At 38.4% G+C, this 26,919-nt stretch overlaps 1 long non-coding RNA gene across 1 annotated transcript in view; it reads right to left on the reverse strand.

The window, feature by feature from the left end:
• The window catches only part of LOC107131559 (uncharacterized), a 282,272-nt gene that overhangs the window by 135,091 nt on the left and 120,262 nt on the right, over positions 1-26,919 (reverse strand). The window lies entirely within an intron of this gene.

Consider the following 26,919-nt stretch of genomic DNA (forward strand, 5'->3'; position numbering starts at 1 on the left):
TCATGTGTGAACTCTATCTGATTCATAGTAGCAGCCTGGAGTGAGTGCTAAAAGTCATTTTAAGGCTCTCCATGAGCTCAGCCAGAAAGTATTAGGAAGATTTGACATGTTCTAATTTGGGCATAATTTCTATGTATCTGTTATCTCAAGGAGGGTGACAAAGAAGAGATGGGGACTCATAGTAATTAAGTACTTGCTTCACATTAGGTACTTCATATACATTCTATAAATTTTCCTGGATCCAATGAGGTTAACATTATAATCTACATTTTACAGATGAGCAAAGTCATTCTCTGAGTGAAATTTGAAGAAAGAGGGAAAAAACAGTCACTTTGTAATAGAGGGAAGGAAAAGTGAAAGCAAAAATCGCTCAGTCCTGTCCAATTCTTTGCAAACCCGTGGACTGAAATTCTCCAGGCCAGAATACTGTAGTGGGTAGCCTTTCCCTTCACCAGGGGATCTTCCCAACCCAGGAATTGAACTCAGGTCTCCCACATTGCAGGCAGATTCTCTACTAGCTGAGCCACAAGGAAAGCCCAAGAATACTGGAGTGGGTAGCCTGTCTCTTCTCCAGCAGATCTTCTCCACCCAGGAATCGAACCCGGGTCTCCTGCATTGCAGGCAGATTCTTTACCAACTGAGCCAGCAAGGAAGCCCTGAGGGAAGGAAAGGTACTATGCAAATAACCAGTCCTACATGAGAAGTTTGAGTTGGCTATTGTCATCAAGAAGCACCCATGTACACTAATAATTTTCATTGCTTCCGGTGTTTCCAATGCTTCTTATATTTAAGTATCACAAATATTCAGCAGTCTAAATTGTTTCATCCTTCAAGAGGTGCCACTATGCTAATTATAACCTCTTCATAAATGATGAATAATTATTCCGTTTGGAAATTATTTTAGAGTTTGAAAGAAACTTTATATGAACTCTCTGATTACTACTCTTAGACCACAAAGAGATTATTTTAGAACAATCAAAAAGAAAACATTAGTCCAAGAGTACAGAACTTAACAGCAGCCTCTGCTACAGAGATACTTAGCTATTTACAACTTGGTCTGCATTTTGGATTAGTCGCTGTCTTCCTCTGGCCTTAGTTTTCCCATCGTGGGTTGGACCACTCCCTCTAAGGTTAATGTTGACTCCCACATGCTGTGGTTTCTGAGTTCAAATGCAACTCTTACTGGAAAGAGTCAGCCTTTACCATGAATAATAAATAATGTTGGCTGGTAATAAAGAATAAATATTTTCTTTCTCTTTTCAAGTCATGTAAGATATTTTTAAGATATACTGGGCATTGACTAGCCCACAGACCCAGGGACTAGGTACTGACCATTGGCTATAGGCGAGGTACTGTGTAGATGTGAGAAGAATGTAAAGCTGTATCAAGTATAAATTTGCTCTGAATTTATGAATAATAAAGGTACTTAAGTACTACAAAAATACAGCAGAAAGCTAAAAAGAATTATCAGAGTTGCACAGATAAGTTTCTATGGAAGGGCAAAAGGAGGGCATACTTCTTCCTGTGGGGCCAGGACATGACCCGGTAAAAGAAGTCTCCATGGATAGAGCCTTGTGAACAGATCTTTAAAGAAAAGGAAGACTTAGCCACACAGTGAAGTGTGTGAAGAGGAAGGTGATCCACCAGATGGTCCACCGTACGCAAAGGCAAGGAAGTGGGCAATTGCAAACATAAATGGAGAAAAGTCAACCACTCATCATGGCTGGGCTGGAAGGTTCCTGAAAGAGGGTAGTGCAGCTGACAGTGGAAAACAGAAGGGAATCCGCTATGCCAAACAAAGAAGATAAAGACCTTATTTTCTAATTTAAATCCTTTTGAGCAGGAAAATAAAATATTTGCCATCTGTCAGATTAATCTGGTAGCAGAATGTAAGCTGAATTGGACTGAGAAGATCCTGAGGATAAGGAGATCAATTAAGAACTACTTCAGGACTTCCCTCATGGTCCACTGGTTGAGAATCCGTCTCCCAATGAAAGGGACGTGAGTTCGATCCCTGGACCAGGAAGATTCCACTTGTTGTGGGACAACAAGCCCATGCACCACAACTACTGAAGCCTGCGTGCTGCAACTGCTGAAGCCTATGGCCTAGAGCCTGTGCTCTGTAAGTGGAGAAGCCACCGAAATGAGCAGTCCACGTACTGCACAAAAGAGTAGCCCCCGCTTGCTGCAACTAGAGAAAGCTGCACAGAGCAATGAAGATCCAGCACAGCCAAAAATAAATAAATAAATATTTTTAAAAAGAATTAGTTCAATGCCCAACCAAGAACTAAAAGTGCCTGGATTAGCATTATTACAGGAAGAATGGAGGGAGAGGGGGAGATACATGCAAAAAGTAGTAATAATCACAATAGCTCACATCTATTGGGTATTTTGGAGAAGGCCCTGGCACCCCACTCCAGTACTCTTGCCTGGAAAATCCCATGGACGGAGGAGTCTAGTAGGCTGCAGTCCATGGGGTCGCTAAGAGTCGTGTCACTTTCCCTTTTCCCTTTCATGCATTGGAGAAGGAAATGGCAACCCACTCCAGTGTTCTTGCCTGGAGAATCCCAGGGACGGAGGAGCCTGGTGGGCTGCCGTCTGTGGGGTCGCACAGAGTTGGACACGACTGAAGCGACTCAGCAGCAGCAGCAGCAGCATTGGGTACTTACTGTGCACCCGGCACTGTTCTAAGTGAGTAAATCATTTAATCACACAGTGCTCTGAGTTAAGTTCTGTTCTTTCACCTTTATAGATGCAAAAACTGAAGTACAGAAAGGTTAAAATTTGCCTATGGTCACCCATTTAGGGCTTCAGTCTCTGGTTCCTGAACCTTATTTTTTAACCAATCTGGTACACTGCTTCCCTGTAGATTAAAAAATAAAATAACATGGTCACTGACTGATGAGAGGCAAGGAAAAAGGAAGAATCATAATTAATGGAGAGATTCCCAAGCCAGATTGTCAGGAAGATGGAGAGGTGATTGTCAAAAGATAGAGGAGGGAAGAACAAGACGGTGGAGGAGTAGGTGGCCATGGAGTACATCTCTCTCCACGGATACATCAGGAGTATGCCTTCAGACACAGAAGCACATGCAGAACGCCATCTGAGAGCAAACAGGAGAACCTGAACAGCAGAAGAGAATATATAGGCCCATGCCAAACTCGGTAGGATGAGGGAACTAGGGGGAAAAACAGGAGTGATAGTAGGACTGGACCTGCCCTTGGTGGGTGGGGGAACTGAAGCAGGGGTCCAATCCCTACATCAGGGCAATTGTCTGAGTCAGAGGAGAAACATTTAAGGTTGAGAGGGAAACAGCTGATCTGTGGCAGCCGAAATGGAATGAGAATCAGACAGTCCTTCCCGCAACCATACATACCCTGGACAGCACAGTGGCTGGGAGCTGGAGTTTAGGGATTTTGGAGCAATCCCAGCGCGAGGGCTGCTGTTGATGGTGGAGAGATGAATCAAGGGGATGTGAAGGAGGAGATTGTGGTAAGAAATTCCTGCGGAAGAAAGCCAGGCAGCCTTGGAAGCAAGGCGATATTGCTGAGTCATGTGTAGGAGGTGGAGCCATCACCATAGCCTCTCTCGCCCACACACCAACATTGGGAGCTGAACGATAGAGAGGCTGGCCCATCAAACACCTGATGCACTGAATTACAGAGTAGGACCCCACCCAGGATGCCCCCTTAAGTGCCTGACATGCCTATGTACAGAGTAGTACGCCTGATGCACCGAACAGAGAAGGACCGCAGGTAAGGAAGCCCTCTAAGTGCCTGAATGGGCAGAGCATGAAAAAAGACTGCCCAAAGAGGCCTTCTGATCACCAGCTTCAAGAGGCTTGAAAAAAGACTCTGATAGGGCCATAACTCCTGCGGTGGAACCAGTCTGTGCCCCTGCACACTTGGGCCGCCTGGGTCCCCACAAGCCAAGCCGCTGCACCACCTTCATGCTCAACTCCCACTGGGGCAGAGCTGCCACAGGCAAAAGAAGTCTTGCGCCTGTGCACACAGGGTCACTTTGGTAGTGTCTGACTCTTTGCCATCCTGCAGACTGTGAGCTGCCAGGCTTCTCTGTCAGGGAAGAATACTGGAGCTTATTGGCCAATACTGGTTGCCATGCCCTTCTAGAGCATTATATTTCCTGCTGCCCCAGCCGCCAACTCCCCTGAGTACCTGGTGCTGCCAGAACCCCTGCGACCCAAGCAGCTACACCACTTCCACACCTGGCCCTCACAGAGGCAAACCCAAGCCCTCCAGGGCAGCCTCAGGAGCAAACCCCAGTGGATGACCCAAATCCAGAGGTAGAAATAAAACCACAATAGAAACCCAGGGGCAGTGTGACTAGGGAAGAAGACCTAAAACACTCCCACCAGCTGTACAAGCTGCAGATTAAATCCATATGATCAACTAGGCAGACTCTGTGTCTATGGAATATATAAAAGGTCATTGAGCACTCCCACAAAAGAAAACACACTAGTTCTGATAGCTGTGGACATTGGAGGCAAGAACACACAGGAGTAGGACCAGATTAGAATGTGAGCTGCCCTACAGCAGGTCCAGAGATCAGCACAGTGCTGGAGGGCATCCTAGGGAGGTGAGGTGGACTGTGACTCCCAGCTAGGGAAAGGACTCTGATAGCAGTGACTCAAGAAAAACACGGATTATTCTTGCGTTTTGACTTGTTCTGTAGATTCTTTTGGATTTTTTTTTTTTTTTTTTACTTTCCCCCTGCTCTCTGTTGTAGTTGTCGATTTTATTGACACTATGTAATCTAACTTCTGAGCTTTTGAGCTTCCCTCCCCGCCCCAGTCACGAGTTTTATTGCTGTTATAAACCTCTGCCTCTATTTTGGGTTTTTGCAATTCCGGGGAGTTGTGTTTTGTTTTTTCTTTTCTGTTCTCTTTTTTTAATTTTAATTTTTACTATTTTAAACCTAGTATTATTTTTTCTATATTTATTCCTTTGTTTTTCCTATTGTTCTTTTCCCCTTGCAGTTAATCTTTAAGATATATAAATCTTCTTCATCTACCTCTATTTAACTTTGCATAGCTATTTTCTTTCTTTTCTTTCCTTTCAACATATTGTTAGTTTTATTTTCATTGCTTTATTCCCCAGTTGGCACCTTGCTTTAGTTTTGTTTTCCACTTTGTGCTTTAGTTAGTTTTGTTCTGGTATATATAATTTTAGGTTTATTTTGTTCACTGTGTCAATCTATTGTACTTTATTTTTGTTGGACTGTTTTGCCTTTCCTTATGGGTGTGTATATATTGGTGTATATTTAGTCACACTTTTTATTGTTATAAACCTCTGCATCTACATTTGGCTTTTGCAGTTCTGTGGAGTTTTCCTTTTCTTTCTTCTTCCTTTTTTTCTTTTTTTAATCTTTTCTATTTTTTATAATTTAAACTTTTATTTTTTTTAACCTTATATTTTCTCTACATTTATTCCTTTGTTTGCCTTTCCTACTGTTCTTTTCCCCTTGCAGTTAATCTTTAAGATATATAAATCTTCTTCATCTACCTCTATTTAACTTTACATAGCTATTCTTTCTTTTCTTTCTTTCCTTTCCTCTCAACATATTTGTTAGTTTTGTTTTCATTGCTTTATTCCCAATTTAGCACCTTGCTTTAGTTTTGCTTTCCAGTTTTATGCTTCAGTTAGTTTTGTTCTTAACAGCTAAATATAATTTTTTATTTCCTTTATTCCCCAGATCAATCTATTGTACTGTACTTTTGTTGGACTGTTTGACTTTGCTCATGGGTGTATATGTATATGTGTATATTCCATTATTTTAATTATTTGACTGATTTTGTAACTGCTATTTGTCTGGGGTTCATCATTGGTTTCTTGCTTTTGGAAATTGGTTTCTGACTTGATGTCATAACAAACCACTTGTGGAATTTTCATTCCTGACCAGAGATCAAGCCTAAGCCTTTGGCGTGGAAACACTGACTCCAAGACCCTAGACTACCAGAGAAGTAATCCTATGGGGTGTCAAATAGGGAGAACTCACACAAAGGGAACCACTGTAATACAAGACCCTGCATCACACAACCACCAATAGCACCCTGTGCAGGATGCCTCATCTAAAAAACAAACAAAGCAAAATACAAACCCAATCACCAGTGGACAGGATTACCACCTCACTTGGCCTTGCCCATCAGAGGAAAAGCAAACAAAAACAAACAAAAAAACTCAACACAAATCTCACCCTATAAGAAGCTTACACAAACTACTGAACCAGCCTTAGAGGGAAGAAACCAAAAGGAAGAAAGAATTCAACCTTGAAGCCTGGGAAAAGGAGACCTCAAACACAAAAAGTTAAAAAAAAAAAAATAAATAATGACAAGGCAGAGAAATACTACACAAATGAAGGAACAAACTAGAAACACAGAAATCCAAATAAATGAAGAGGAAATAGGCAATTTACCTGAAAAAGAATTCAGAATAATGAGAGTAAAGATGATCAAAAACCTTGAAAACAAAATGGATAAAATGCAAGAATCAATCTTTAAAGACCTAGAAGAATTAAAGAATAAACATACAGAGACAAACAACACAATTACTGATATTAAAATACTCTGGAAGGAATCAATAGCAGAATATCTGAAGCAGAAGAACAAATCAGTAAGCTGGAAGATAAAATGGTGGAAATAACTTCTGAAGGGCAGAATAAAGTAAAAAGAATGAAAAGAACTGAGGATAGTCTCAGAGACCTCTGGGACAATATCAAACACACCAATATTTGAATTATAGGGGTCCCAGAAGAAGAAACGGAGAAGGCAATGGCACCCCACTCCAGTACTCTTGCCTGGAAAATCCCATGGATGGAGGAGCCTGGTGGGCTACAGTCCATGGAGTCGCTAAGAGCTGGACACGACTGAGCAACTTCCCTTTCACTTTTCACTTTCCTGCATTGGAAAAGGAAATGGCGACTCACTCCAGTGCTCCTGCCTGGAGAATCCCAGGGACAGGGGAGCCTAGTGGGCTGCCATCTATGGGGTCGCACAGAGTTGGACACGACTGAAGCGACTTAGCAGCAGCAGCAGAAGAAGAAGAAAGAGAAAAAGAAAGGGTATGAAAAGTTTTTTGAAGAGATTATACTTGAAAATTTCCCCAGCATGGAAAAGGAAATAGTCAATCAAGTCCAAGAAGCACAAAGAGTCCCATACAGGGTAAACCCAAGGAGAAACATCCCAAGACACACACTCACCAAACTAACAAAGACTAAATACAAAGAAAGAATATTAAAAGCAGCAAGGGAGAAGCAACAAGTAACATACAAGGAAAACCCCATATGATTAACAGCTGATCTTACAGCAGAAACTCTGCAGGCCAGAAAGGAATGGAGGATATATTTAAAGTACTGAAAGGGAAAAATCTACAACCAAGATTACTGTACCCAGCAAGAATCTCATTCAAAATTGATGGAGAAATTAAAAGCTTTTCAGACAAGCAAAAGTTAAGAGAATTCAGTAACACAAAACAAGCTTTACAACAAATTTTAAATGGACTTATATAGTCATGAAATACAAGAGAAGAAAAAAGATGTACAAAATCAACCCCAAACAATTAAGAAAATGGCAATAGGAATATATATATCAATAATTACTTAAAATGTAAATGGATTAAATGTTCCAACCAAAAGACAGACTGGCTGAATGGATACAAAACAAACCCATATACATGCTGTCTACAAGAAAACCACTTCAGACATAAAGACACATATAGACTGAAAGTGAAAGGATGGAAAAATACATTCTTTGCAAATGGAATCAAAAGAAAGCTGGAGTAGCAATCTTTATATCAGACAAAATAGACCTTAAAATAAAGAAGATTATAAGAGATGAAGAAGGACACAACATAATCGTCAAGGGATAAATCCAAGAGGAAGACATAACAATTGTAAATATCTATGCCCTTATGGCAGAAAGTGAAGAGGAACTAAAAAGCCTCTTGATGAAAGTGAAAGTGGAGAAAGAAATATTTGGCTTAAAGCTCAACATTCAGAAAACGAAGATCATGGCATCTGGTCCCACCACTTCATGGGAAATAGATGGGGAAACAGTGGAAACAGTGTCAGACTTTATTTTTCTGGGCTCCAAAATCACTGCAGATGGTGACTGCAGCCATGAAATTAAAAGACGCTTACTCCTTGGAAGAAAAGTTATGACCAAACTAGATAGCATATTGAAAAGCAGAGACATTACTTTGCCAACAAAGGTCCATCTAGTCAAGGCTATGGTTTTTCCTGTGGTCATGTATGAATGTGAGAGTTGGACTGTGAAGAAGGCTGAGCACCAAAGAATTGATACTTTTGAACTGTGGTGTTGGAGAAGACTCTTGAGAGTCCCTTGGACTGCAAGGAGATCCAACCAGTCCATTCTGAAGGAGATCAGCCCTGGGATTTCTTTGGAAAGAATGATGCTAAAGCTGAAACTCCAGTACTTTGGCCACCTCATGAGACGAGTTGACTCATTGGCAAAGACTCTGATGCTGGGAGGGACTGCGGGCAGGAGGAGAAGGGGACGACAGAGGATGAGATGGCTGGATGGCATCACTGACTCAATGGACATGAGTTGAGTGAATTCCGGGAGTTGGTGATGGACAGGGAGGCCTGGCGTGCTGCGATTCATGGGGTCGCGAAGAGTCAGACACGACTGAGCGACTGAACTGAACTGAACTGACTGATGCACCCATAAGACAAACACTAACACACATAAAAGGAGAAATTGACACCCCACTCACACCAATGGACAATCATCAAAACAGAAGATTAAAGGAAATACAAGTCTTAAATGATACATTAGATGAGATGAATCTCATTGATATTTTCAGGACATTCCATCCAAATGCAGAAGAATACACGTTCTTCTCAAGTGCACATGGAATATTCTCCAGAATAGACCACATCTTAGGACACAAATCAAACTTCAGTAAATTTAAGAAAATTGAAATTATATAAAGCATCTTCTCCAACCACAACACTATGAAACTAGACATCAATTACAAGAAAAAAAACTAAGAATACAAACACATGGAGATTAAACAACACATTTCTAAATAATCAACAGGTTACTGAAGAAACCAAAAGGGAAATCAAACAATTTCTAGAAACAAATGACAATGAAAACATGACAACTCAAAATCTATGGGGTAGAGCAAAAGCAGTCCTAGGAGGGAAGTTTATAGCAATACAATCCTACCTCAAGAAACAAGAAAAACATCAAATAGCCTAACTTTACACCTAAAACACCTTTACACCTAAAACTGGAGAAAGAAAGAAAAAAAAATTAGTAGAAGGAAAGAAATCATAAAGATCCGAGCAGAAATAAATGAAAAGGAAATGAAAGAAACAATAGTAAAGCTTAATAAAACTAAAAGCTAGTTCTTTGAAAAGATAAACAAAATTGACAAACATTTAGCCCTGAATCATCAAGAAAAAAAGAAAAATCATCAAATCAACAAAATTAGAAATAAAAAGGAGAGATTACAACAGACAATGCAGAAATACAAAGGATCACAAGAGACTATTATGAACAACTATATGCCAATAAAAAGGATAACCTGGAAGAAATGGACAGATTCTTAGAAAAGTTCAATCTTCCAAGACTGAACCAGGAAGAAATAGAAATTACGAGCAACCCTGTTACAAGCACCAAAATTGAAGCTGTGATCAAAAATCTTCCCCAAAACAAAAGCCCAGGACCAGATGGTTTCACAGGAGGATTCTATCAAACATTTAGAGAAGAGCTAATGCCTATCTTTATAAAACTCTTTCAAAAAATTGCACAGGAAAAAAATACTTCCAAACTCATTCTATGAGGCCACAATCACCCTGATACCAAAACCAGACAAAGACAACACACACAAAAAGAAAACTACAGGCCAATATCACTGATGAACATAGATGCAAAAATCCTCAACAAAATTTTAGCAAACAGAATTCAGCAACAGATCAAAAAGCTCATACACCATGAGCAAGTTGGATTTATTCCAGGAATGCAAGGATTCTTCAATATATGTAAATCAATCAGTGTGATACACCATATTAACAAATTGAAAGATCAAAACCATATGATAATCTCAATAGATGTAGAAAAAGCCTTTGACAAAATTCAGTACCCACTTATGATGAAAACTCTTCAAAAAATTGGTATAGAAGGAACCTACCTCAACATAGTAAAGGCATATATGATAAGCCTACAGCAAACATTATTCTCAGGGGTAAACAATTGAGATTCCCCCTAAGATCAGGAACAAGACAAGGGTGTTCACTTTCATCTCTATTATTCAATATAGTTCTGGAAGTCCTAGCTACAGCAATCAGAGAAGAAAAAGAAATAAAAGGAATCCAGATCAGAAAAGAAGAAGTAAACTCTCACTATTTGCAGATGACATGATACGGCACATAGAAAATCCTAAAGATAGTATCAGAAAATTACTAGAACTTATCAGTGAATTTAGCAAAGTTGCAGGATACAAAATCAATACACAGAAATCACTTACATTTCTATATACTAACAATGAAAAATCAGAAAGAGAAATTAAGCAATCAATCCCATTCACCATTGCAACAAAAAGAATCAAATATCTAGGAATAAACTTACCTAAGGAGATGAAAGAACTGTACACAGAAAATTATAAGACACTAATGAAAGAAATCAAAGATGACATAAACAGATGGAGAGATATTCCATGTTCCTGGGTATGAAGAATCAATATTGTAAAAATGACTATACTACCAAATGCAATCTACAGATTCAATGCGATCCCTATCAAATTACCAGTGGCATTTTTCACAGAACTAGAACAAAAAATTTCACAATTCATATAGAAATACAAAAGGCCCAGAATAGCCAAAGCAGTCTTGAGGAAGAAGAATGGAGCTGGAGGAATCAACCTTCCTGACTTCAGGTTATACTACAAAGCTACAGTCATCAAGACAGTATGGTATTGGCACAAAACCAGAAATATAGACCAATGGAACAAGATAGAAAGCCTGGAAATAAACCCATGCACCTATGGGTACCTTATTTTTGACAAAGGAGGCAAGAATATGCAATGGGGCAAAGACAGCCTCTTCAATAAATGGTGCTGGGAAAACTGGACAGCTACATGTAAAAGAATGAAATTAGAACACTTCCTAACACCATACACAAAGATAAACTCAAAATGGATTGAAGACCTAAATGTAAGACCAGAAACGATAAAACTCTTAGAGAAAAACATAGGCAGAACACTTGAGGATATAAATCAAAGCAAGATCTTCTATGACCCACCTCCTAGAGTAATGGAAATAAAAACAAAAGTAAATAAGTGAGACCTCCTTAAACTTGAAAGCTTTTGCACAACTGAGGTGACTATAAGCAAGGGAAAAAGACAACCCTCAGAATGGGAGAAAATAATAGCAAATGAACCAACTGACAAAGGATCAATTTCCAAAATAGTCAAGCAGCTCATACAACTCAATACCAGAAAAACAAACAGCCCATTCAAAAAGTAGGGGAAAGACCTAAACAGACATTTCTCCAAAGAAGACATTCAGATGGCTAACAAACACATGAAAAGATGCTCAACATCCCTCATTATTAGAGAAATGCAGAACAAACCCACAATGCGATAGGACCTCACACCAGTCAGAATGGCCATCATCAAAAAGTCTACAAACAATAAATGCTGGAAAAGGGTGTGGAGAAAAGGGAACACTCTTGCACTGTTGGTGGGAATATAAATTGATACAGCCACTATGGAAGACGGTATGGAGACTCCTTAAAAAACTAGGAATAAAACCATCATATGACACAGCAATCCCACTCCTAGGCATATAACCTGAGGAAACCAGGGTTGAAAAAGACACATGTATCCCATTGTTCTTTGCAGCACTACTTACAATAGCTAGAACATGGAAGCAACCTAGATGTCCATTGACAGATGAATGGATAAAGTTGTTGTATAAAAACACAATGGAATACTGCTGCTGCTGCTGCTAAGGCACTTCAGTCATGTCCGACTCTGTGTGACCCCATAGACGGCAGCCCACCAGGCTTCCCCGTCCCTGGGATTCTCCAGGCAAGAACACTGGAGTGGGGTGCCATTTCCTTCTCCAATGCATGAAAGTGAAAAGTGAAAGTGAAGTCGCTCAGTCGTGTCTGACTCTTTGCGACCCCATGGACTGCAGCCTACCAGGCTCCTCCATCCATGGAATTTTCCAGGCAAGAGGTGCCATTGCCTTCTACCAATGGAATACTACTCAGCCATAAAAAGAAATGTGTTTGAGTCAGTTCTGATGAGGTGGATGAACCTAGAACCTATTATACAGAGTGAAGTGAGTCAGAAATAGAAAGATAAATATTGTATTCTAATGCATATATATGGAATCTAGAAAAATGGTTTTGAAGAATTTATTTATAGGGCAGCAATGGAGAAACAGACATAGAGAATAGACTTATGGACATGGAGAGAGGGGAGGAGAGGATGGGATACATGGGAAGAGTAACATGGAAACTTACATTACCATATGTAAAATAGATAGCCAATGGGAATTTGCTGTATGGCTCAAGAAACTCAAACCAGGGCTCTGTATCAACTTAGAGGGGTGCGATGGGGAGGGAGATGGGAGGGAGGTTCAAAAGGGAGGGGATATATGTAAACCTATGGCTGATTCATGTTGAGGTTTGACAAAAAAACAACAAAATTCTGTAAAGCAATTATCCTTCAATAAAAAATTAATTTAAAAAAAAGAAAAGAAAAAACTTTAAAAAAGAAAAAAAAAAGATGGAAGAGGAAAGAGGCAGAGCAAGTTTGAAAGAAAGATTATGAGTTTAGGGTTTGTTACTTTGTGATGGAAGCCATGAATGAAGGTACTGTCTGCAATAACAAACAAATAAAGGTGAGGAACTCGAGGGGAAGTTGGGGCCGATGAAAAGATTCAGAAAGGTGAAAGTTAGTGCCATGACATTCCCCAAGCAGAGAATGTGGTTAGATCAGGTCCTTCTGGAATATTTAAATGAGGGGAAAAAAAGAAGAATTGAAGAAGAGAAGGGTTAAAAACCAGCGTTAGACAAAGGGAATAAGCCTGAAGACCCTATGTTATGAAATACAAAGAAAAAAGTGATTCCAGGAGAGAACAAAGGGAGATGTTAATGCAATTGGAGAGGAGAGAGCAATGTGTGAAGCCATCTAGAAGACTTTTTCTAGTGAGTTTAATATTTCATAGTGACCCCACAGGGAGAAGGCAATGGCACCCCACTCCAGTACTCTTGCCTGGAAAATCCCATGGACGGAGGAGCCTGGTGGGCTGCCGTCTATGGGGTCGAACTCACGACTGAAGCAACTTAGCAGCAGCAGCAGCAGCAGCAGTGACCCCACAGCAGCAACATCATTTCCACAGGGAAATGATCAAGGACACAGAGAAAGTTTGATTCATTACTGAATGTAATGCATTCTAAAAAAAAAAAAAAGGCAGAAATGCACAAATCATTACCTAGTTTTTGATTCTTTTCAGGGACCCACTGCTTTAAAAATAAATAAAATATGCAAAATAAACATTCTCAACTTAACTATACCATTTGCTCAACTCTTCAGAAATGCATACATCATGACATGATCAACTCGCCAATGAGATGGTAATACCATGATCTCACTGACTAAAGCATGGAGGGCCCCTCTCAGTCTTGCCTGCCACTGCATGTGCTCTTGTTCCCCAGATGAAATATGTGTGAAATTCATTTTTGAATTTAGTGAGCGAAAGAGTTCCCACCCCCAGCCCCATTGTGTGTTGGCTGATTTTGCCATGGGAAGGTGTGTGGCTTTCTGCCAGGTGAGCCAAGGATGTGGACTCAACAACTGTCTCCTCCCAAGTTTCCCTGACCAGTCAAGCTGACTCAGCCCTAGTTCTCTCAGCTTTCGGCCACAAGACCCGGCTTAAGCTGAACTAGTGGTTAGGAATGATGTGTCCTCAGAGAAGGACACAGCATTGGAGTCTATTTTAAAGGAATATAGAACTTTATTTACAACTCCAATTTTCCCTGATTCTCAGAGGTAACCCTGAAGTTTTCGTGAATACTCAGTGATACCCTTAACAACCTATCTGCATTCTGTATTTACACTACTACTTCATCACTTTCTCTTTTGCTCATTTTATTAGTTTTGTTTGTTTGGGCATCAAGAACAACGCTTATGAAGACAATGACATAAGCAACATAAAATGCTGGAAGGAAGGAGAAATGTCAATGATTAAAAGTCAAAGAGATTCATATTTAGAAGCTGAAACAAATGCCAGTTACATAATTCAAAGAAAGGGCCCTTGATTTAAAGGCAGCCCACTTCAAATCCAGTGCCTCCATTCCCTTGCAGCCCTGTGTGTCTGTCTTCTGGCTGGCAGAATTCATTGCGGGAAAAAGCATAGCTGCCATTTGACAAAACATATTCAATTTCCAGTGGGGAAAATTAATGGTCTTTACAATATGGTTCTTGAGGTAAATATGTTATATATTTAATAACAAACCATGTGCTAATTTGCTTTAAATAGGCCTAATAACAACTATTGCTTAAAATTACGGCAGTGAAATAGCTTCTGCTTTTTGAAAAGTTAATTTTGACAGCAGGTGCTTTCATGCCACCATAATTTTTCCTATAAAGATCATTATCACTTAATTGTAAATGGCAGCTGCTTTGAGGGTATTTTGGTTCATGATGGTGGTTTGATTGATTGTTGGATTTCCAATTTCACTATGTTAATAATGCTAGTCTGTTGAATTTCCAAAAGGCATCATAAAAATTCTTAATATCAGCTCACATGGGTTTGCTCTGTCACAAACTGTCAGCCATGAGGTAACATGTTTTCTTTGCAAAGCACAAAGGCAATTATCTTTTCCTTTTGGTCAAGAAATTTAAAAAATAAACAGAACATTTGTGTGTGGCTTAAAATAATATGTTTCTTTAGCTTCTGATTCAACTAAATATGCTTTGAAGAAAACTAATTTAGACCAAGTGTTTTGTTTGAAGGACATTATTATATTTAAAAAGGAACAGAAGTTCTCTAGATTTCAAGGAAACAAATATGATGATGGCAATACATCCAAGACATTTCATGTTTTAAAAAGCAATACCTATTGTCTTTAGAAAACCAATTTTGCTATTTTCTCCCAACTGTATGATAAACATAAAAATGAGCCAGCGTGGTTACTTATCCTGGAAACTATGCAATCCTCTGCTCAAAGGTTCTGTAGATACGTGTCAATCTACATTTGTTTTCCATCAGAGAGAGGGATGTTGAATACATCAATTGCAGGGACGTTATGTCCTATTTTGGAGTCTAACCCAAGACAGGAAGAACGTATACAATTGCCTCTGTCCCAGTCCAACTTCTTTTCTAACTTCTTAAAGACTTGCAGCTGCATACTCTTTGGCAAGTCCCTCAGTATCTCCATGCCATGACTGTCTCATCAATAAAATGCTGCTGACAATATGATTTGATTTTGTGCAAACCAAATGAGAGAACCTACACTAAGAGAATCACTGTCACAGATGAAGAATTTAAATATTATGGGATAATCTTATGTTCATTATTAAAGAGTTGCCCATTTTTATCAACATCCATCTCAAGGTCAGTCACTCTGCTGGGTGACAGAATGAAATACAATCTCCCTCCTCTATGGGTAATGTCAGCAGACTGCAGCCTTAGCAGCATGTTTCTTCTTGACTCCCCCTGACAACCAGAGAATCAATTTTATATGTTCAAAGGATTGTAAAGAAAAGTAAGTTATAATATGCAACAAAGGCTTGTAAGGCCCTCAGACTCTAAAATATTTACTACCTGGCCCTTTAGAGAATAAATTTGCTAAGTGATGCTCTGGAAAGGCTCTCAGTTTAGTGAGGGTGCTAACAAGCCCTACGGTAAGAGTTCCATAAAGAACAGAAATATTCCGGCAACAAAACTGCAGGCTATTAATCTCACCAGGAACAGTGAAGAACAGAATGCTTTACAGAAGAGGCTATATATGAACCAGGATATATGGACTTACAAAGTAAGTAAGATCTCATCAGCCCAAGAAGGTATACAAAAAACATGATCAAAACACTAGGATGGTGTATTTTAGGAATTGTGGTTAATAGAATGTAGTTAATTATAGGGTGTCTATATGTTAGAAGGTGGATGAGGGAAAGGAAGAATTAACACACCAGAATGAGTGTGAAAGAGTCATAATGTGAGGGGCCTTAAATGCTCTATTAAAGGTTAGAACATTGATTTGATGGTAAAAAGTTATCATCAAAGATTTTTAAGTAGGAGAATAACAAAATTAGACCAGAGATTCAAAACACTAATTCAGGCAATAGTTTAAAAAATTAGTTATGAAGAAACTCTGACTTTGAGCCCAGGTAGAATGACAGGAACCAGATTTAACTTTGTGTCTGAAACAACTGAAAAAACTAGACAAGATATAGGAAACAAGATTTTCAGAACTGAAAGAGACACATGTACCCCAATGTTCATTGCAGCACTGTTTACAATAGCTAGGACATGGAAGCAAACTAGATGTCCATCAGCAGATGAATGGATAAGGAAGTTGTGGTACATAATGGAATATTACTCAGCTATAAAAAAGAATGTATTTGAGTTAGTTCTAATGAGGTGGATGAAACTGGAGCCTATTATAGAGAGTGAAGTAAGTCAGAAAGAGAAACACCAATACAGTATATTAATACATATATATGGAATTTAGAAAGATGGTAACAACAATCCTATATGTAAGGAAGCAAAAGAGACACAGATGTAAAGAACAGAATTTTGGACTATGTTGGAGAAGGCGAGGGTGGAATGATTTGAGGGAAAACCACTGAATACCCTTTGTAAAATAGATGAGCAATGCAAGTTTGATTAATGAAGCAGGGCATTCAAAGCCCATGCTCTGAGGCAACCCAGAGCAATGGGGTGGGGAGGGAGGTGGAAGGGGGTTCAGGATGGGGGACATAGGTGCACCCATGGCTGATTCATGTTGATGTATGGCAAAAACCACCACAATGTTGTAAAGTAATTATCCTCCAATTAAAATAAATTAATTAATTTTAAAAAGTGATGTATGAAACAAGGTTTTCAGACATTGTCAACAAGTAGTGTCAGACACTGACTCTTGAGAAGGGGGAAAATTAGCTGAGTCCTATGATTTCCAAGATTCCTGTGTGGAGAGAGATTTTTGGCTTAAGCATAGCTTGGGGAAAATATAGTCCATGATGAGTAGAAAAAATAATCAACAGAATCAAACTGAGGAATGACAAAGATTAAAGAATTGGCAGACAAGTACATTAAAAGTTATAACTATATTCCAAATGTGCAAATGTCAAAGTAATGTTTGAGCCTGTTAAGTAGAGATTTAAAAGGTATTTTTAAAACATCTAAATTGAACTCTAGAGACAAAACAAGTCTAAGATGAAAAATAAACTGGGTAGGATTAACAGAAGAGAAGATTAGACACTACCAAAAAAGTAGCAATGAATCTGAAACACAGTCTTAGAAACTATTCAAAATAACACACAGAGAGAAAAAATAATATCCTTCCCCAAAAGTAAATGAGTATTAGTGAGTCACTGGAGAACTACAAACTTCCTAATATGCATGCACTGAGTTCCTGAAGGAAAGAAAAAAGAGGCTGGACAGAAAAAAATTTTGAAGGAGTAATGTATCAAATTACCCCACGTGGATACAAACTATAAACTCACAGATTCAAAGAGACAAATGAACCCCAAAGCATAAGAAACATGCATATAATAACACCAAGTTTCATCATAATCCACTCAGTTAAAAACCAGTGATAAATAGAAAATCATAAACAAAGTTAAGGTCAGGGGGAAACATTACATTTAGAGAAATAAAGATAAGGACAACAGTAAGGTTTTTATTGGATATAAATGTAAAGCAGAAGGCATTAAGCAACATCTTTAAAATACTGAAGGAAAAGACACACTGTCAACTTAGAATTTTATACCCAGACAAAATTTCTTGCAAAACCAGATTAAATACAGACTCATAACATACAAAAGCTGAAGGATTCATAGACTTATACTAAAAAATAAATAAATAAATAAAATTAAAGGAGGTCCTATGGGTGGAAGAGAAGTAATACCATATGGAAATCTGAATCTACCAAAAGAATGAAGAGCAATGGAAATAACTTTTTCTTTCAATTTTAAAAAAATTTATTTAAAAGAGAATTGACTAAAAAATAACAATATATTGTAGGATTTATAACATATATAGAAGTAAAATGTATGTAAACAACAGCAAACTAGAAATAGAGAATTCTTCAACCTTAATAAAGACAGCTATGGAAAACCTATAGCTAACATTATATTTGACAATCAAAGACTGGCATCAAGAACAAGACAAAGATGTCCTTTCTCACCTCCTGTATTCAACACTGAACTGGAACTGCAAGCAAAGGCAATAAAGCAAGATAAATAAACAAAAGGAATCTTAATTAGAAAGGAAGAAATAATTATGCCGAATGAAGGAAGTCAGAAAAAGAGAGGACATTCCACTTACATCAAATTCTAGGAAATGCAGACATCTGTAATAACAGAAAGCAGATCAGTAACTGACTTGGAACAGATTTATGTTGGTGGAGGAACGAGGGGGAGATTACAAGGGAACATAGGGAATGTTTTGAAGATGACCGTATGTTCATTATTTTCAAGCAGTGATAGTTTCCAAAGTTCTCAAATTGTATACTTTATATATGAGAAATTTATTGCCTGTCAATAATATCTCAGTAAATCTAAAAAAAAAAAAAAAAAAAAGAGGTTCATAATAATGAGATGCAAGGGAAAGGATTTACCTAGGGGATAATGACAACAGACAAGCAGACAAATGACTAAGATCAGAGCTAGAGAGGTGGTTTCGGGAAGGAAGAGAATAAACAAATATGAGGCAGTCTTCTGAGTTTGACTAAACAATTGAATATTTGAGTATATGGTGTAAATGTCAACAGCATAAAGGAAAACAGAAGGAGCATCTGGTTGAAGGGGAAAGGTTATGACTTGCGTCCTAGATATGTCCTGCTGCTGCTGCTACTGCTGCTAAGTCGCTTCAGTCGTGTCCGACTCTGTGCGACCCCACAGACGGCAGCCCACCAGGCTCCCCTGTCCCTGGGATTCTCCAGGCAAGAACACTGGAGTGGGATGCCATTTCCTTCTTCAATGCATGAAAGTGAAAAGTGAAAGTGAAGTCGCTCAGTCGTGTCCGATTCCTAGCGACCCCATGGACTGCAGCCTACCAGGCTCCTCTGTCCATGGGATTTTCCAGGCAAGAGTACTGGAGTGGGGTGCCATTGCCTTCTCCAGATATGTCCTAGGAGGCATTTAATTACTAATTGAAGAAATATTAATAGTTGCATATATAGTACTTGGTTTCAGGAGAGAGGTCTTGGTTGCAGATATAGATTTGGAAATAATAAGCAGATACAGTAGAAAACTGAGGCCATGGGAGTGGTTGAGAATGCCCAAGGAGAGTCCTTAGGCTAAGAAAGAAGTGATAAAGTGGAGCCTTGGGGAATACCAATATTAAGGGAGTAGCAATAGGCTTTGCTGTCTGAGTGTCTCAGGCCTCTTTGTATCATCTTATACTCTAATCTGAATTTCTAATCAGGGCAGATTAAAAAAAAAAAATCAGCATCTTCAGCAACCAGAGAAGTATTTCTCTCTAGAAACTGATAAGATGGATGCTTAAAATTTCAGCTCAATCTTGGGCCAAATTAAAAACTGTTTCTTCAGGTTTTCAAGTGCCACACAAAATACACCCCTAACTCTTCTCAGGGTATTCATGGTACCTACATTTTTCTACGCTTGGTAAGAGACAGTAGAGAACTGGAATACATAGGAATGAAAGAAAGCCTGGAGTGAATTTGGAAGACACGGGTTCTTATCCTAGCAAGTACATTTCTAGCTCCCATCACAGGTACTAAAATAAATTTCAATAAATAAGAAAAATTATATTTAATTCTCTTTAGGAAAAAGAAAAAGCCATTTCCACTCTAAGTTCCTCTGTAGTTACCAGGATAAAACAAAAGATATTGAATTGAAAGCTGTTCTTTATTGACCAAGCAGATAGAGATTATCTTCCTTCAGGTAAAATACAAGCTTTGGGCAAGAATATACAGGAGAACTATACAAAAAGGTATTCATGATCCAGATAATCATGATGGTGTAATCACTCACCTAGAGCCAGACATCCTGGTATGTGAAGTCAAGTGGGCCTTAGGAAGCATCACTATGAACAAAGCTACTGGAGGTGATGGAATTCCAGGTGAGCTATTTCAAATCCTAAAAGATGATGCTGTGAAAGTGCTGCACTCAATATGCCAGCAAATTTGGAAAACTCAGCAGTGGTCACAGGACTGGAAAAGGTCAGTTTTCATTCCAATCCCAAAGAAAGGCAATGCCAAAGAATGCTCAAACTACCGCACAATTGCACTCATCTCATAACGCTAGCAAAGTAATGCTCAAAATTCTCCAAGCCAGGCTTCAACAGTACATGAACTGTGAACTTCCAGATGTTCAAGCTGGACTTAGAAAAGGCAGAGGAACCAGAGATCAAATTGCCAACATTAGTTGGATCATCAAAAAAGCAAGAGAGTTCCAGAAAAAAACAACTATTTCTGCTTTATTGACTATGCCAAAGCCTTTGACTGTGTGGATCACAATAAACTATGGAAATTTTTTCAAGAGATGGGAATATTAGACCACCTGACCTGCCTCCTGAGAAATCTGTATGCAGGTCAGGAAGCAAGAGTTAGAACTGGACATGGAACAACGGACTGGTTACAAATCAGGAAATGAATATGTCAAGGCTGTATATTGTCACCCTGCTTATTTAACTTATATGCAGTGTGCATCATGAGAAACACTGGGCTGGATGAAGCACAAGCCGGAATCAAGATTGCTGGGAGAAATATCAATAACCTCAGATATGCAGATGAACACCACAGTTATGACAGAAAGTGATGAAGAAGTAAAGAGCCTCTTGATGAAAGTGAAAGAGGAGAGTGAAAAGTTGGCTTAAAACTCAACATTCAGAAAACTAAGATTATGGCATCTGGTCCCATCACTTCATGGCAAATGGGGAAACAATGGAAACAGTGACAGACTTTGTTTTGGGGCTCCAAAATCACTGCAGATGGTGACTGCAGCCATGAAATTAAAAGATAGTTTCTCCTTGGAAGAAAAGCTATGATCAACCTAGACAGCATATGAAAAAGCAGAGACATTACTTTGCCAACAAAGGTCCGTCTAGTCAAGGCTATGGTTTTTCCAGTGGTCATGTTTGGATGTGAGAGTTGGACTATAAAGAAAGCTGAGCACCGAAGAATTGGTGGTTTTGAACTGTGGTATTGGAGAAGACTCTTGAGAGTCCCTTGGACTGCAATGAGATCAAACCAGTCAAAGGAAATCAGTCCTGAATATTCATTGGAAGGACTGATGCTGAAGCTGAAACTCCAGTACTTTGGCCACCTGATGCAAAGAACAGACTCATTTCAAAAGACCCTGATGCTGGGAAAGATGGAAGGAGGGAGGAGAAGGGGACAACAGAGGATGAGATGACTGGATGGGTGGACTCCGGGAGTTGGTGATGGACAGGGAGGCCTGGTGTGCTGTGGTTCATGGGGTCGCAAAGATGACGACTGAGCGACTGAACTGAACTGAACTTGGGCTATCACCACTTCCTTCCCCTTTCCATCTCAGCCTCAGTTACTATATGTGCTGAGGGAAAACAACACTGTTCACATAACCACCATCCATAATGGGAAAACGTTCATATTTTGATTTCTAAGAAAAAAAATTCAAGGAGCCAAAGCCTCTTTATTCATTGTACTATTCAATTAATACAAACCTCTCAGCTCTGGAGACATCAAAAATGAAGTGTTCATAGCAGCACTATTAACAATTTCCAAGTTATGGGAGCAACCTAAGTGTCAACCAACAGATGAATGGATAAAGATGTGCTGTATACATATACAAACAAATATATGCTTAGCCATAAAAAAGAATTAAATGCTGCCTTTTGCAACAACATAGATGGAGGGACTTATGCTAAAGTGAAATAAGTCAGACAGAGAAAGACAAATGCTGCATGATATCACTTATATGTGGAATCTAAAATATACAACTAATGAAAATAACAAAAAAAGAAGTAGACTTACAGACACAGAAAACAAACTAGTGATTAACAGTAGGTGGTGGGGGAAGGCCAAATAAGGGGTGGAGGACTGGAGGGTATAACTACTGGGTGTAAGGCTACACGGATGTTTCGTGCAACATGGAGTATAGAGCCAATATTTTGGAATAACTGTAAATGGAGTTTAACCTTTAAAAAATTGAAAATTAATTTTTTAAAAATGAGGAAATTCAGACACAGAGCCACATACACAAGAATAATGGGATGTGAAGACGAAGGCAGGGATCAGGGACCACCAAGGATTGCCAGCAAACCTCCAGAAGCTAGGAGGGAGTCCTTGAAACAGATCCTCACAGCCTTCCGAGAGAACCAACCCTGATGACACCCTGATCTCAGCCTTCCAGACTCCAAGACTGTGAGATAATGAATTACTCAAGCAAAACAAGCGAACAAAAACAACTGGAACAGAAGGAGCTACAGCAGAAGTGTCCTTTCCCGAATATCCTTACAGAGTATTTTGACTTCAAAAGAGAGAAAATGATTGAAGGCAGACGAGGCTGCCTCTTGCTCCATGGCATTAACTTGATCCTCTTTTTTTCCCCCCACCTTCCTCCATATGTAGACCAAATTCCAACTGATTAAACTCTCAGTTCATCAGATTCCTCTGTATACTTATACATGGAGTTAGCTGTTGGATAACATTGGAAGTTTGTTTTTGTAATCTGTATTCTTGACCCACACCCTGGACTGCAAAATATCCTATGTGGTCAACTCAGAAATGTGTTTCTAGAGTAGATACAAGCCGAAATGACAGTAATAAAGCTTCAGATAGATAAAAAAGAAAAAAATCCAAGTCTCACTGCATGGAACTATAGATAGGACTCCCACAAGGACTTCCTCCCATAGGAAGATAAACAGTAGTTCTCAAGGAATTCCTCCTGTGGTTGTTGTGGCTGGTCTTACAGTAACTGTTGACCGTTTTTTCAGGTCACAGACACAAGACATGGCATGGTAAAATCATCATCCTCATAAAAAGATATGTTTGTTACCTGCTAACACAAGCAGATACCAACAGCATTTACTTTGTTTTAATCATCTGAGATACACTGTATCCAAGAAAAACAATTTAACTCAACACCTTAGTAACAAAGGTAGATGAAAAAAGCTGATCAAGGGCAGTTAAAGGCTTGGATCCAACCCTGAGTGCAGAAGAAATAAGTGAGTTAACCTCAAATCGCTAAAAGATTTGTTGGTCAAGGTCTTAATGTTTATCAGATCTTTCCTTCAAGCAGGCTTTTTTTGAGTTTTAAAGTCTTAATAGCTTTCTTTCATTGCCTCTGGCATCAAGTTTTCTTTCTTATGTGTCCCCTTTCCTTACTTTTAGCCTTTTATCTGTTTCTAAAGCACTAATAGTACTTAGACCTCCTATACAACAGTCCTCAAAGTGATTCTGCACAGAGTTCATTAAAAATATAATATGAAGGAGAAACAGACGTCTAGAATAACTATTTTATATATGCATATAAAATATTGTTTATTTGTGTGTGTGTGTGTGTGTCAGCACATGCTAAAAAACTATACTAGAACACAAGCAGTTTTCTAAAAACCAGTGATACAAGTTCAAATAAATAATATCTTCATTTTGTTTGACTCATTCACCACACACAAAGACTTTGCATGCTAGTTGCATTGAAGAAAAGGAAAGATGTCATGGTGGGGAATGGAGCAAGATTTGGAATATTATACAATTTATCAATTAATGAGGAAAATATTTCTGAAAGTATTGGTATACCACTTAAAATATGTCAAGCATAAGTAAAGTACTTGAGTTAACACTGCTCTTATTTCTAAAATCTTTTGTTAAAAGAAATTTCTCTTAAACTTAGAATCAAGTCCCATAGCCATCCAAACAATTTTTCTCTTCTCTTTGCATAGATACTTGTTACATATACAGAAATGGTTTTAATAGTCCATCCTGTGCCTCTGTTCAGCAACTCAAAACTAATTCTTAGAGAAAATTCAAGTCGTCATGCTTACTGGCTCCCTACAGCTTGTTTTATAATTAGCATAATTAGTCAAAGGTGGCTAAAAGGGGAAATCATATCATTTGCTTCCCAGGAACAAACCCTGGGATTCCTTGCCAGTGTTTTTCATTAATAGAGAGAGCAGAGATTGTGCAAACCCTGCTCCTCAACTGGACTCAAAACAGAGAGTTAATTTCCAACATCCAAATTACTTAGTCTTTAAAACTAACTCAAAGTTGATTCCTTGTTCACCAATATGTTTAATTAAGGCACACAAAGTAAAACTATTGTCTAGGTGATATCTTGCCTAAGTATAATTTCTTAATAACCAGATTTAATGCAATAAACAAAGTATTCAATGATTATTTGAAGAACAAAGAATGTGTTGACTTATAAAAGTGAATCCTGCTCACAAAGAAATCAAGTAATAATGAAGAATTTTAAAAATCACCTGAATCTCCCGAATTACCACTGATGTTTGGTAGACAACTTTATAGACATCTCTCAATGTATATGGACAAATAAAACATGGGCAGACAGACTTATGAATGCATTGCAATAATTTCATTAAAGTAGATCCATAATATATTCTACTTTTGAATAAAAATATTCAGTTTAATTTTATCTAAATTTAACAGAAGAAAGTAAAGTGAAATTAAAGTAAATTGTACAGTGAAATTAAAGAAAGTAAAGTGAAATAGCTAAATTTTAGACAGACTCTTGGAAGAAAATCAATGACAAACCTAGACAGTGTATTAAAAAGCAGAGATGTTACATTGTCTACAAAGGTCCATTTTTCCAGTAGTCATGTATGGATGTGAGAGCTGGACAATAAAAAAGGTTGAGGGCTGAATAATTGATGCCTTTGAACTGTGGCACTGGAGAAAACTCTTGAGAGTCCCTTGGGCTGCAAGGAGATCAAACCAGTCAATCATAAAGGAAATCAGTCCTAAATATTCATTGGAAGGACTGGTGCGAAGGACTGACCACCTGATGTGAAGAACTGACTCATTGGAAAAGACCCTGATGCTGGGAAAGATTGAAGGCAGGAGGAGAAGGGGACGACAGAGGATGAGATGGTCAGATGGCATCACTGATTCAATGGACATGAGTTTGAGCAAACTTTAGGAGAGAGTGAAGGACAGGGAAGCCTGGTGTGCTGCAGTCCCTGGGGTCTCAAAGAGTCAGACACAACTGAACAACAAAGACAGATGCTTCCCATATTAAAAATATAATATACAATACAATGGAATATTTGCTCAGCCTTTAAAAAGAATGAAATAATGCCATTTGCAGCAACACTGATGGATCTAGAGACTGTCATAGAGTGAAATAAGTCAGAGAAGGAGAATACCATATGACATCCCATATAGGTGGAGTCTAAAAAGAAATGATACTGACGAAACAGAAAGAGAGTCACAGACTTCGAGAAAAAAGTTATGGTTGCTGGGGATGGCGGGGTAAGGATGGGGAGAAGGGATAGTTAGGGAATTTGGGATGGACATGTACACACTGTTATATTTTAAATGGGTAACCAACAAGGACCTACTGTATAGCACATGGAACCCTTCTCAATGTTATGTAGAGTCTGGATGGGAGGGGAGTTTGGGGAGAATGGATTCATGTATATGTATGGCTGAGTCCCTTCACTGTCCACCTAAAACTATCACAAAATTGTTAATCAGCTATACCTCAATATTAAATAAAAAGTTTAAAAATAAACAAAACCTTTAAGAAATAAGAATAATTTTAATTTTAGGCAATATCTACTGATGCCTTGTAAGAGATAAAGTATTAATCTTACATATCTTCCTACTTAACCTTCCTTCCCATCTTTTTTTGTTAATCATTTTCATATGCTTAATGCTTATAATATTTAGATTTAGTTGTACAATCACAATTCTCATAGTGACTTCACATTTTAAACTCAAAAAGATTCAAAGAGTTACATCAATTTTTTTACAAGTTTTTCTATTTATTCATTATTTTGATTCACCTTTGGGCTGGGATGGATTTCATATTATAATAGGTTATTCAAAAAGAACTTTATTTTCAATCGGTTGACGTTACACCTGAAAGGCAATCGGAGCTTGTTACACAGCTTTTAGCTCATATTTCCCTTAAACTTCCTAGATAACATTCAACTGTCTTATATTATTTGTTGTTGTTATGGGGAAGGTATTAAGAGTTAGGGTTCTAAGAAAACATAAAGATGTCTTACAATTTAACGCATATGTATGGAATTTAGAAAGATGGTAACAATAACCCTGTATACGAGACAGCAAAAGAGACACTGATGTATAGAACAGTCTTATGGACTCTGTGGGAGAGGGAGAGTGTGGGATGATTTGGGAAAATGGCATTGAAACATATATAATATCATATAGGAAACTAGCCACTAGTCCAGGTTCAATGCACAATACTGGATGCTTGGGGCTGGTGCACTGGGACAACCCAGAGGGATGGTATGGGGAGGGAGGAGGGAGGAGAGTTCAGGATGGGGAGCACATGTATACCTGTGGCGGATTCATTTTGATATATGGCAAAACCAATACAATATTGTAAAGTTAAAAAATAAAATAAATAAAAAATAAAAACAGCCAAAAAAATAAATAAATAAAATAAAAACATTTAAAACAGAAAATTAACATCCTAGATGTTGCAATAATAAATAACCAGAACTTATTTATTATTAAAGAGAATAGAAGAAGGATAAGCAATG

The sequence above is a fragment of the Bos taurus genome, chromosome 20, assembly GCF_002263795.3.
Source record: "Bos taurus isolate L1 Dominette 01449 registration number 42190680 breed Hereford chromosome 20, ARS-UCD2.0, whole genome shotgun sequence".
Lineage (NCBI taxonomy): Eukaryota > Metazoa > Chordata > Mammalia > Artiodactyla > Bovidae > Bos > Bos taurus.